The sequence below is a fragment of the Notothenia rossii genome (assembly GCF_949606895.1).
Source record: "Notothenia rossii genome assembly, chromosome: 7".
In the NCBI taxonomy this organism is placed as follows: domain Eukaryota; kingdom Metazoa; phylum Chordata; class Actinopteri; order Perciformes; family Nototheniidae; genus Notothenia; species Notothenia rossii.
In genome coordinates, this window is record NC_136905.1 from 32,829,736 (window position 1) to 32,844,337 (window position 14,602).

General features: G+C 40.0%; 1 protein-coding gene across 4 annotated transcripts in view; it reads left to right on the forward strand.

The window, feature by feature from the left end:
* The window catches only part of oxr1a (oxidation resistance 1a), a 252,747-nt gene that overhangs the window by 117,347 nt on the left and 120,798 nt on the right, over window positions 1-14,602 (forward strand). The window lies entirely within an intron of this gene.

A 14,602-nucleotide genomic window follows, 5' to 3' on the forward strand; every position in this document is an offset into this window, starting at 1 on the left:
TCAAACGGTTTGGTCACCATTTATGTAAACACATATTTCCATTTGAGAGGGTAGTGATTAGTCAAATATACATATAATATAGGTGAAAAAAGGTAAGATACACTTTTAAAACGTGTTGAGAGTTAAATCTAGTCTTTTCTGCTGCCTCAAAGAGGAGCGGGGGGAGATAGGAGAGGCTGATTCAGGAGCCCAGACACACTCACAACTATAAATGAACCAAAAATACATAAATAAACAAGTTTCAGTGTTTTTTCATATTGGATATGTTATTGGTTATGGCCATGATTTTATGATTATTGAAATGTATACAGTTATGTTTCATATAGGTGTTCCCATAGATCTAGTCTCTTTATTTCCCCCCCAAAATGCACCAGATTGATGCATTTAACTCCAAAATAAATACAAAATCTTTCCGGGGGAGCATGCCCCGGGACCCCCCTAGAGGATTTGAGGTCCGCCCCCACTTAAAATCACATGGTCAGGTTCCTAAATACATTTACAATTTTATTTAAATAGCAACCCATGTCCATATATAATTATTTGTGGCTACTAGATTTAAACTATAGGGCTATCACTATGGGCAGCAACACTGTAAATATTGACAAATAAATCCAGCAAAATGGCACAAAGAAAAACTGGTAGTGGCCTGGCTGGGTGTATAATTCCCGGTCTGACTTATTGTCTCGGTCCGCCCCTGGCTGTACCTGTTCGCTCTGCCATCGTGTGAAGGGTCTGCTCACAAGCGACCAACAGAAAGGTTACTGTTGTTGTTGCACATCACCTCACCTCACCACCACAGGTGGCGAGGTTGTGGGGGGGCATTTATCTGCTGCGGGTCTATTTCTGTGTCCGAGTTTAGGTTGCTGCTCTGAGAGTAAGTAAACTTCAGGGAGCTGACTCCTCAAAGGTGATGAAATTAGTTTGAGCTAAACTAATTCCAAACTCATAAGTGCTCTGCGCTCCTGTCCTCCATGTTAATGTGATTCAGTTAGCAGGGTGTTCGGGTCAAGGTTAGAAAAAAGGAAGCGTGTAGGGAAAGTACGCAGGCTGAACCGCTGAAGGTAACCGATTCCTTTTATATTTGTGGCGACAAATGTTATGCTTGTTGCCAAGAATTTTATGTAGTTGTTATTCCCCTGCTGTGTTTTCTAGATGCATACCACACAAAAACGGCTGTCCGTTTTCAGTTTGCGACGGAAGATATGCAGAGTTCCTTCTGTCCAGATGTCAATGGGGAGCTCATTCCACCATTTAGAAGCCAGGATAGCAAACAGGCGTGTTTTTGACTCGCTGTGATGGAGTAGCAAGCCGATTGGCTGAAGCCGAGCGTAGCGCACATACATGATACATAGTTTATTTTAAGAAACTTTACCAAAATGTTCAAATGTCATGGACAACTATGGACAGGTATAAAAGGATAAAAAAAGGTCCATAGTTTCTGTGTTTTAGGAATTATATGAAAAAGGACAAAAAACCAACACATTTCTGTCTAACCTGCATAAGGTATATCATGGTTACTAAATCAGATATAATTATACTGATTGTTCATACATTTTTCTGTCTGGACAGTTTCAATCAGCGAATGGATTTATTTGTGGATCTACATTTGGAGTCATGCAAGTCCAATTGGAATCAGATCAAGACCTTACTTTTTGGGCAGATTCAATTTGTTTTTTTCGGTCTGGTCGGAGTTGGATTGCGATTTTTTTTACACTAGCCTGAATGGACCAATTCAAATGGCAAATGTGTTAGAGTATAAACTGGAGAATGGTCTGGTGGTTCCTCCATTATCGCTCCTCCATTATCGCTCCTCGCTCCTCGGTCCTCCAGCAAAAATAAGGCCACTGGGACGCTACTCAAGATGGCGCAGACAAATCAACTTCCGGTGATACCGAGACCGAGGAGCAAGGAAATGAAAAATAAGAGAAGTGAAACGCAGCCCTGGTCTGGGTTTCGAGGGGATCCTTTCACATTGGTTCATAGGTCGTCGTTTGCATCGCGATAGAAAGAGAGGGTCAGGACTGGGCAAAGGTGTGTGTGTGTGTGTGTGTGTGTCCTCACTTATGTGTCTGTTGCTGCTGCCACACACTGATGAGCTTTCTACAGAGTCATCATGAATCGACTCCACTCCCGAGGCCAGGCATCGACAGCAGGACAGATTGATCTGCAGTCGTCCGCATCAGTTCCGTGGACGATAATCGATAGAGGAAATTGTGGAGTAAAAGCATGGCAGGACAGGTGGAGAGACTGTTGATATTTCAACCTTCTCTCATCATCCATTACCCAGTATTATCAGTGGAGACTGGGCTCTTTTTAATAAAGTGAGGGTCGGAAGTCAGAGTCGCTCAGCCATTAAATGGAACGTGACTTATTGTGCTTGTACGGCTTTTAACTACAAAGTAACAAGCTGTACGGCCTCTAAAGCCTGAGAAGTATCAGTTAATCATTTGGTCGTTGGCCTAGATAAACCCCCCCTCACATCCTGAGTTTCTCCCCATATGACTACAGAAACACTGCTTCTGTCAGTCATTTATGCCGCTGTATCACATAATGAGACATTGATTAGTGACTGTCCCGTCTCTCCACTTCCTATCTAGATGGGACCCAGTGAGCCCTGTGGCATTTCTCTCTCGTCTCACCCAGGCCAGGCTGCTCCTACTGAGCTGATCATGCTAATGTATTCTAATGGGAGAGTAATAATGTGGCGGGCAGCGTACTGTGCTGTCTGCCACACTTCAGAAGGACCTGTCATAAGAGACATGAGAGACATTCACCACCGACATTTTAATAACCCCACCAATGAACCCCCCACCAGGATGGCAACAACCATCATCTGAGGAGGAGCAGTGATTGATGTGTTGATAAGCTGTATTTGAATTACATGTGCCACATATTTATAGTCATTGCACCATCCTCTGACGCCATTTCAATGTATAGTTTGACTTGGTACAGGTAATGATCCTTTGGAAATGTATACACTTTTAGCCAAGTGTGGCGTCAGTTGCATTCATTCATTACCATCATATATCAGAATCGAGTATATTTCAAGGTACATTTACACTTATACTTTGGTGTATGGTGGTTCAAACATAAACAACATAGTGCATGGATTTCAATGTATTGATTCCGCATCATACTTGTGCAACTCTAGCTTGTTCTGTAGACTATATCATCTCAACAACATTTTATAGAAATGCCACTCACAGTACCAACAAACTATAGGGCTTTTTTTTCTGTGGTGAAGGAATAATCAGAGAATTTAGTTCCCACTCATATGTTTAGACTTATGGCAGCCACGCTTATCTTTGAAACCTTTTGAAATCCAAGTGTTGTTTTGACACTAAAACACAAACACCTTTTTAGCATCCATTTCATTTTGGTATTACCACTTAAAGTTAATGAACACAGTGGAGCAGAGGAACAACTTCCAAGGTGCACGTGAATGCAGCATTCATGATCAGTTCGAGGCTTTCTTAAGTCACTCAATTAAGTCCATCTTCAAGGCAATAAACCCCGATCTTATCCTGCTTCCTTTGTTTTGGTGAATTCATCAACATAGTATGTGAGCAGAACACTAACATACAATAACAACAGGTGGGGAAATCTGACGTATTCATGATCAATTGAATTGTTTGGAAGGCTGACTCTATACATATCGGAACCCAAAAATAGTTGTAATTTTCACCCATCGCTAAGTGATTAATTCATACTTTTTATATTATGTTTAGGAACAAATCTATAAACAAACAAAGAACACTTTTTTTTTGGTGCAAAAGAGGAAGGAAAAGGAAATGGCCAAGGTGCCTGTGATGCCTTCTCTGCAGCATGGCTTCCTGAAAAGGTGTGACACTTGACACCAGTAGACTTCCAGCACCTCTGTCTGACAGCCTCAAGTCCCACCGCCATGTCTGACCTTTACATCATTGTAGCCAACCTGTAGCCTCCACTCTGGGTCTCAATGAGCTCTACTCGCTAATAAAAGGCCAAACAGAACAACATCTCTGCTGCTCTACACTCATTATGTTCCACCTACGATGAGTGCCTTTGCAAACAGTTTTCTAACACTGTTATTGGGTGCGTGCAGTACTCTTCTATCTCTTTGTTTTCCAAGGCTGACTCAGGCTCATGTGCTTGTTCACAGAACATGTGGGTCTACTTCTGCATGTGTTGGCCTGAAGTTGACTTTGGAAACAGTTTTTGACTGTTAGGCAAGCGCTTGCTGGCGGGAGATATGCTGCTGTCCCTCCTGCAGATGTCTTTGTATGAGTGCAAAGAGAGAGCCTTCGCAGTATGTCGCTGCAGATAATGGCTTCTAAGAGGAGAGCCGCTGCACTTCTTGCCTCCTTGCATCCCTCCACACCCCCACCCCCACCCCCCCGCCCCCACACCATCCTGTTTGTTTCTGCTCTTTCTGCCATTTTGTTCCTCTGCTCCCTCACACATTCCTTCCCTCCTCTTCCCTCTCTACACCTTGTCTCACACTCTCTCCATCTTCACACCCTCTACCTTGTTATCCTCTAATGTATTTCCCGCGTGTCTGACCGGGGGATATAGGCAGAAGGTAATCTGTCTCAAGGATAGACGGACAGATTGCTACTAACTGTGGCACCAACCTTGGCTGTGGTCTTGAAGAGGCAGACTTATTTTACACACTCAAGAGACAGCAAGAGTCCTTCTTTTGCATTCACTTACAATACAAGGATGAACAGTTCATTTCAACAGCAGGAAAAGGGATTTTTTTAAATAAAATGTTTAAGCACCTCATCAGTTTTTAATGTAAATACTGAGACATTTTTTATTTACAATCTCCAAAAGAAATGCCTGCCGGTTTCTTCTTTTAATTTAGTTTTTTTAAGGGGTCTTTTGTGGTTTTTGTGGTTTTCCCCCCCCCCCCCCCCCTCCCTGTCAGCCCAGTGTGCTCTGATTGGTCGGGACGTTGCGAGATGCTGCGAGGAGCGGACAGGTTTCCGGGTCGGCGATACAGCGAGGACAAGCTAAACTCATCCTGAGCACACACAAACACTCACAGCCGAAGTAAAAAGAATAAGTGTGGCTTGATATGGAGAAAGAAAAAGGTTTAGAACGCTGTGAGAATGGGTCTGCAGAGAGCATTTCTGCACAAACCCAACTCGTCTATTACCAGCGTTCAGGGTAATAGACGAGTTACCCTGAACTCGTCTATTCAGACGAGTTCAGGGTAACCAAGTCAATGGGGACCCCCTGTTAGTTAGCCAAGGGATCCTGGTGTGATAGGTGCCCCGCGGATTGGTCCATTTGGGCCAATCCGGTAATTTGTTGTTGATTTGGGTATTCACACGTCACAGAACCCAGGAAGCAAACAATGGAAAATGAGAAATCTCCAACGAGGCGTTCTGGGGCAGCATAGACAGGTATTTTCTGTGTTAGAGTTTCACTCGCTTCAGGGTGTACTTTGAGGGTTTTTGACTCTGCAGAACGTTTACATGTATAACAACCTTCATAACACACAAGGGGACGGGTAATAACCGGAAAAGCATAACATGGGACCTTTAAAAGCCATACAAAAATGAGATTATTATTAATTAAATGTACTCCATAAGAGTTAAAACATCACTATATATTATACTCTAATGTACCTGTTGGAGATAATAATTATACATTAACTTTGTTCACTTTATGCTTACTTGTCATTTCTAAAAATGCTACATCATTGAATTGCTACAGTATGAGAAAGAAAGTAATGGCTATATTTATAAAAAAATTAATCCGGCTTTCTAATCTTTTCGAGAACAAGTGTGAATTTCTTACTTACTCAAAACAAATCTTAAATTTAATAAAAAATATCTCCTCAAAAGATACTTCAAAGCATTAAATGTAATCTTCTGGCACCTGCAGACTCCATGAAAAACATTGTTTATGATATCCTGTGAAGATGTTTTATAGTTTGTGTGCGGAATTATTCAAGCGCTGACATGCATTGCTTCCTCAGTGAGTTTGCGAGGCTTGCAGAAAGCAGAGACTCTGCTAACACAGCAGTGTCTCCACAGCAGCTGACAGAGGAAATGCTAATAAACAAGACAGAACCACACATGTTGAGAGCATTGCCCCATGAGCAGCAAACCCTGCTACTGCAGCCATGTGACTGATTATTCCCCTGTTAGTTATTCATTGGATTTTCACTTCAGGGTCGAAGAGGGGAGGAACCAGTGCCGAGGAGTAATACTCTGACTGCTGCAGGCTCAACAAGCCTCGCTAGATATGCTGTTGCATGAGAGTCGCTCGAATGAAATTAGTAACCGTACAAAAAATGGAAGTTAGCGTCTGGTTGGATGATGAATGGCCATCGTCTTGTTTCTTTGCATCGTATGCTTTTAGTTTGAGTGTGGACCCCTATTTCCAGCAGCTGTAGAGTCACAGCATGTTGGCTTGTGAGGAGCTAATCACTATGGCAGTTGACAGTTATAGCCAGCGCTGCGGGCGGTACACCGGTGTGGCTGCTCTCTTTCTGTTTGATGTAATTGTCTCAGGTGGCACGTCTCTTGTGTTTACACATCCAGATCGTAGCCAGCGGTGCCAATTACACACAAGCCTCAGTAAGACATCTCTCGGTTTTCCTATGAAAATGGAACAAAGTACACATCTGTGACAATTTCAAAGGAAAAGAAAAATGGTGTGCTTGACCTTGATAGTGCAGTATTCTCTGGATGATTAGAAATTATTTTCGCTAGTCCATTTTTTTGTTTGATCGCCACATTTTTCAAATGATTGCACTCAATACTGGAAAACTGTTGAGCAATGTTCAACTTTTGAAGCTTCGACGGAAGCGTCAGCCAATCAAATCATATGCCAGTACAAGCTCTAACCAATCAAACCGCGTGCTTGTGTGTCCGGGGCGGGAGATTCATGTGATTGGTTGTTGGTCAAGCTTCAGACACGCCCGCCGACAAGCTTCAACTCACGCCGCCATGTGGACGCTGCGTTAGTACAGTAGATCAAAGGTTTTTTTTAAGAGTCGTGATATCCTGTCAGCTGTCAACATCTTGTTCTCGCTTGGCCTTAGATCACATATAGTGGTGAGGTCCATGAATTATTTGATGACGGAAGGCCGTTTTTGAGGAATTAAAAAAAGAACCAAGACCTCTGTGATGGAAAAAATACAAGGCAAGGCAGGCATGCTGGGGAAAAGTCCAGAAACATGTTGCACCAGGTCTCGAAACAAAAAACGAGTTGTTTTTTCTTGACTCAGTGGCCAGATCAGATCAGTAATTAGATCTTTCTCATCTTTGTTATAAAGGTGCAGTTGTAAGTTAGGGGAATTGCTTGTATGTGACCCCCTATAGCCCTGGCTGTGTTGTTAAGTTGCCTACAAATAGCATTTTCACGCAGCCTTGGCTTTTTTTTTCTCCACTGCTGGTTCTAAGAATGTAGACAATAAGAACTTACACAACATAAAAAGCAACTACTCATATATCCACATTTCTTATCCATATCAATATATTTTCCATTGAGTTCATCCAACAAAATGAGTTATGGCAATGTGAGGCTAGGTTCCCCACTTAATGTCTAGAGTTAAATATGCCATTCATTACATTATAATCACTTTCTAGACCCTAAACTTTACCTGCACCATAATGTGATTAACATTTTAACCTTAAACTCATTTTAACCACTCGCATTCCCATCAGCCTCTTTATGTTTCTGCTAAATAAGAAATGTTGGCATTTTATTCCTTATGTTAAGTGTTAATTTGATAGGGACACATGCAATATATTTGCTAATTTACATTACTGTACATTACTTTACAATATACAAGTGAATGTGACAAACTATATACATAAGCAGCAGCATGTTAGCATTATCAGCATATTATCATGCTAAAGTACTCTAAGTATGACAGCACAGCTGTACCCTTGTATAGCCTCACCAAGCCTTTAGCATGTAGACTCTTAAGGGGACAGCATACTTTATCACAATTGCAATGGGGGGGTCTATCTCCATCTCCAAACATCTTTGTATATTTGCAAGACTGACAATCTGACATTCACACCAACTTCACACTGCTATTAGAGGCTGTGATGTTAGCGTATGGCACCTTAATTGTTAAGGATGGTCTGTTTGAAAACATGTCAATTTTAAAAACTAAATAAATCTATTGATTATTTAAGGATCAAGGTAATCAAACGGGTGTCCTTAGAAGAGGTATTTTTGGTCTGGAATCAAGTCGGGCATACATCATGTTTTTGTAGAAACTTAGGAAAGCTTTTATCATTTGGACTGGAGCTTATAACATTTAACCAGACAAAGGAAATATCCCATTTGCTCACTCCTGTGTTATTATTACAGACCATTTCAGATGCAGATCGCAAGAAAAAAGGAAGCCACTCCTTTGTACTGAGATCCACCTTAAGTTGGCCCCATGTTGTACATCAAATCTTCACATGCTCTTCCCAAGTGAATGAGTGAGGAGGGATGGAGTGAAGGGAGAGAGAGTGAAAGCTATTGGTCACGCACTGACAGCAGCACCCAGCAGCCATGCCGCGGTGCCTCTGCCAGCAGAGCTGCTTGTGTGCACTGAGATAAGCCCGAGCCTCCTCTCCTTGGCGGTATAGGCTGGTCACGTAGCACCAGAAGGCAGCTTAGCCTCAACACAAATCCAATGGGTCTCTCCCTCACACGCTCCTACTGTAGCTTCCTCCCACACTGTCTTTCTCTGTCTCTTCCCGACTCTCGGTCTTCCAGTTTTTCTCAAGGTCTTTGGCTTTTCCCATTGACTCTGCATATTTATTTGAGGGATCAGTATTTACCCTTCCTTAGTGAACAGTATGCAGGCGAATATTGGAGCTTGCTGTACAGTGCAATTGCTGTAGATGTTTGAGAGGTTAAGATGAAACAACAACATGTTGAAAGTTTCAGTGGCTCATCATAGGCTACTTTGTTTTTCATCATTGTGTGATAGATTACATGGTAACTGACTACACAGGTGTGTCACTACAGAATGTGTCATCTTCCACCGAAACTCTCTTGAATAGTCAAATAAGGTCCCTCGTGACATTGAGCCCTGCACCCAAATGCTCATTCATATGCAAACACAGACAATGGAAAAAAAATAAAACCAGCATTAAAATACATGGGGTCTTTAATGTCCACAGAAACCAACATGCAGTCTGTCTTCAGCTGAACTGTTAGTTTCTATACAAGACACGCTTTACAAAAACAAAACAAAAATCATTAAGATTTCAACAACAAATTACTTTTAAAAACAGTCATTCAATAGCCAAGAGAATAAAATACAAATTAAAAAGCTTAGAGAGACTAAGACTTGTATAAAATACAGTTTTTGGTTCCTAAAACGCTTCCATTGGACTCCTTTGTTTACAACTGTAACTATTACAGTCGCACCTCAGTTGGCTAAAGCTCGAAGACATTATACATGATTAGTTAAGGGGCGGAACATCTCTAAACAGTTGACCAATCACAGCAGAGCCGGCCAGCTAACCAATCAGAGCAGACTGGGCTCTGGTTTCAGACAGAGGGTGAAAAGAGGTGCTGCAGCACAGGCAGTATGAGAAAAATAAAAACCTTTTTTAACCTTAGAGCATGGAAACATGTCACAGTAGAACAGTGTTTCTAAAAGTGGGGGGCGCAGAGGCATGACAGGTGAGAGACCAGGAGGAAAAATTGTTATGACGTCGGCATGACCGGCGAAAGTTACACTTAGAAACCTTAGAAACCTATGAGGGCGCTGTAGGACCCAGGTGTGCAATGTACATGTTGAGGATGGAAGGTCAATAGGCGGCACTAGGGGGTGCTGCATCTCCCCCTAGGATAGCCATAGCACCCCCTAAGCACCCCCAATGTATGTCTTTTTTTATTTTTGTGTGTGAAATTGATCATTTGAAAAATGATTGATTCGAAAATAATATGCTACAGTACAAGTACGTCTGGGTCTCTGTGTTTCATTCAAGCTCGGCTCTGTGTGTGCGTGCGCGAGCGAGAGAGAGTGAGAGTGCACCGATACCGGAGATTGTTGTTGTTAGCATCTGGTGCTAGCTAGCTACGCTAACAGATATAAGGAGCTTTTTCAACAACAAGGTGGAGGGAGAACGCTCCTGTCAGACTGAGAGGCTCAAATAACCTCAGCTCAGTGAGGTAAAGGACTCTCCCAGTGTTTAGATAGTTAACTTTAGTCTAAGTTATCTCAGTGGGTCTCAAACGGTTTGGTCACGATTAATGTAAACAATTATTTCCGAGGCACACGTTTATATGATCATTATGACTCCATGTCCTCGGCACTACACTGGATCACGTCAGGGTCACCAGTGTAGTGCCGAGGACATGGAGTCATAATGATAGCCGCAATAGCCGCAACTGTAGTTCCCATTTTCAATTATGAACCCAGTGTATAAATAGGTGGTCACCACATTACATTCATTTGTTATTGGCTATGGTAGGTTATTGGTTATGTTCACATACTTATTTGATTACATCCACTTGTCTAAGATGACAACAGAGACTTTCGACCCAAAACATGCTGTTGACTTGTGGATGCAAGCAGCTAATCGCAGACTCAACCAGAGAGAAAGTAGTAGGCCTACATCATCAGCTACCATGTCTGACAGAGAGGAAGACAGTGAGGAGAACAGTCAGGAGGAGGGTAGTCATGACAGCTTGTAGGATTACTGGTCGTGCTAATGTTGTCTTGTGTTCACCTCTGCATGTGTGTTCAGTGCCGTGTGTCAAATAAAGTCAAGACCCCCTCAAAAGTTACGGTTTATTTCATTTTAAGGATGAGCACCAAGCAACATCTCTAGGTGCTAGTTATGTGCACCCCTGGTTATAATGTCAGTGTGCATAACACAAACAGGAACGTGACCTCTTTGATATCTGCACTTAAATAATACAGAGGGCATGCACTTCCACACATAAACAGGGTATGTCAAAAACATATTCTGTTAAATTAATTATAGTAAGTAAGAGAAAATGTAATCAGTAACCTAATGTGAATATTCAAATATAAAAGTTATGTCACCTGATTACTTTCCTTTACTTTTGGATTACCTCAATATCAAATGCATAACTGATGTCGGACGTAAAGACATTAATTGACTCGCTTGATCTGCATGAAAGAGCAAAGGAATGAACAGGTATGTGTGGAGGGAGTTAACTCCTTGCAGACGTACATGGAAAACAATAACAACACATAAATGACTGAGCCACTCTGAATCTTTTCTAGATTTGACAACACAGAGTATAACATGTACAATTATGATGTCGATTCAGAGAATCATGTGTTTAATCATATAAGTGACTCGTGTAAATATTATACCGATGATCAATTTAATTTTAACATCGACCTTCTAAATGTATCTAAACACAAAACAACTTCTGATTTCCTGGATGCATTGTACAGCAGGGCGCTTTATCCCCTAATCACTAAGCCCAGTAGAATAACATCAACTTGTGCAACATTGATCGACAATATCTTTACAAATGTCATGGAAAACAGTGCTAAGAGTGGGCTAATAATAAATGACATAAGTGACCATTTACCTGTATTTGTAGCATATGATTGGCAATTAAAGAAAAAGAAGGAAGAGACTCGCAGTAGATATGTCAGGGTAAGGACTGCTGAAGCAAAAGACACATTTAGGAGTGAGCTCTTAAAGGAAGAGTGGAGAGGGGTTTATGTAGAAGATGTAAATGCTGCATATGAGTCCTTCCTAAAAATCTACATATCACTGTATGACAAACATTGTCCCGCTGTACTCCGTACACATAAAGTTACTTTTCATCAAAAGCCTTGGATAACCAAGGGCTTACAAAATGCTTGCAAGAAGAAAAATAACCTTTATAAAGACTTCATAAAATTTAGGACAAAGGCAATTGAAAAGTAATACAAGGCATATCAAAATAAGTTGACAGTTATAATGAGACAAGCAAAAAGAGAATATTATAATAATATGTTAAAAGAAAAGAAAAATGATATCAAGGGCACATGGAAAATCTTAAATAATGTTATTGGAAATAAATCTGTATCCACTGGCCTGCCCAGTCACTTCATTGATGACAAAAATAAGGCTGTAAAAAACTTGAATGAAGTGGTACATGAATTTAACTCTTTTTTTTGTAAATCTCGGACCTAATCTTGCAAAGACTATTCCAAAACAGCACGATGGGCAAAAAGACGATGGCGGAATTGGGGGAAGTGAAGTGTTAAAGTCAATGTTTCTGGGAGAGATAAACGAAATTGAAATTAGATCCATTGTAGACAAATGCAAAAATAAGACTTCGACAGATAGTGATGGGATCGACATGAAAATAGTGAAAACGACTATTGACTGCATAATTAAACCGCTAAGCTACATCTTTAATCTTTCATTTCAGACAGGTATTTTTCCAGATAGCATGAAAATAGCTAAAGTTATCCCACTTTTTAAAACAGGGGACAAAAGCCAATTTACCAGCTACAGACCAGTGTCCTTGCTTTCACAATTTTCAAAGGTCCTTGAGAAATTGTTTATCCAAAAATGTGATAATTTTATTGAAAAAAATGAGTTATTGAGTGAGTCAGTATGGATTTAGGAAAAATCGATCTACAGTTTTAGCTTTAATGAAAATAACAGAAGACATTACAACAGCTATAGAAAGAAAGAAAAACACAAAAGGTGTATTTATGGACTTAAAAAAGGCATTTGACACCATAAACCATTACCTATTAATTTTGAAATTACATAGATACGGTGTGAGAGGAGTAGATCTAAATTGGTTAAAAAGTTATTTAGATAACAGACAACAATATGTAGAATTTGCTGGTAGTACATCGGAGTGTATGGACATAGAATGTGGTTTCCGGCAGGGCTCGGTTTTAGGGCCTAAACTTTTTATTTTGTACATCAATGACATATGTGAAACGTCAACATTATTGCAATTTGTGTTGTTTGCAGACGACACAAATTTATTTTGTTCAGGAGATGATTTAAACATTTTAGCAAAGTGTATTGGACATGAAATGGTCAAACTTAAAAGATGGTTTGATGAAAATAAGTTAACCCTAAATTTGAATAAAATGAAGTTTATGGTTTTTGCTAATAGAAAAAAAGATGAAAACATTTCACTGTCCATTGATGCAGTTTTTATTGAAAGGGTTTCTGAATTTCGATTCTTAGGTGTGACGCTGGATGAAAACCTGACATGGAAATCACACATAGCACATGTTAAAACAAGTGTCTAGGAATATTTCTGTTCTAAACAAGGCAAAGTATTTGCTAGATTACAAGGCATTGAGGATGTTGTACTGTTCACTCATTTTACCATTTTTCATTTATTGTATAGAAGTGTGGGGCAACACATATATGAGCAACATAAAGCCATTGTCAATATTACAGAAAAGGGCAGTACGAATAATTCATAAAGCTGACTCAAGAGAACACACCAACAGACGTTTTTTTAAGTCAGGACTCTTGAAACTCAAAGAGATAGCTGAGCTGCAGATATTATCAGTAAATCACAGGGCAAAAAGCAGAATGTTACCAGCATATGTTTGTTTTTGGATCAGATAAGGAAGACCACAGAAGGAAATTAAATTTTAAGCATCCATATGCAAGGATTACTCTTAAACAAATGTGTATTTCGGTGGTTGGTATACAATTGTGGAATTCTCAACAAAAGGATCTACAGAATTGTATTTGTATTTTTCAGTTAAAGAAGTTGTATAAATTAAGAAAGATGGGACTATATGAAGCAGAATTTGAATAAGTCTATATGTACTCTGGTCCTTCATGTTTTTGATGTCTTTGATGTGATGTCTCTTCTGTATTTGCGGATCCCATTGCCATTGTTGTTATTGTTATTATTATTATCATCATGGGTTGCTTTCCACCTTCTTCTCCAGTAGGACTCAGATGAGGGTGTTGCAATTTTCTTTTCCTTATACATGTGATGTTTTGGTGTTGTTTTGTTTCTTTCCGTTAACCGTCAAGTGGGAAATAAGTGTTTGTGTGTTTCTCTTAGTATCCTAAGATACTACTACTACTGTTATTATGAAGGGCAGACCATCTATTTGTATTTATTTTGTTTTGTTTTAGAAAGGGGCAGGTCACATAAGATTTTATTCTTCTCCCTGCTCCTTTTCGCTCAATGGTAGTCATGTTTTGTGGCAATTATTGTACATTTGGTTTTGCGTACCATAAGCGGGACAAATAAAAATGAAATGAAATGAAATAACAGAAAATAAATATCAATAAAATGTTTTTTACTTGTTTATTATGAAAGACAACAGAATAATGTGACCTTAAGTATCAATATATTTTTATTTATAGGAAAACCTGCTTTTCATCAAGCATATTCAGGCAATAGCCTATACACCAACACTGAAACACATGATCACAAATTGCAAAAAGCAGAAAATGCTCCATTTTAGTTTAATACACACAGTTAAGCTCACACACAAACTACTTTATAAACGTATAGGTCCACCTACTGAATTAAAAAAAGAAAAAATGAACCAAAGAAAGTGAAAACCATAAAGCAGATTCAGGGAAGGGAATACAGCTACCTCTATTTTGTATACTGATTATTTAATCCCATTGCATGTAATCCGTTATCTCCCAGGCCTGCCAACACA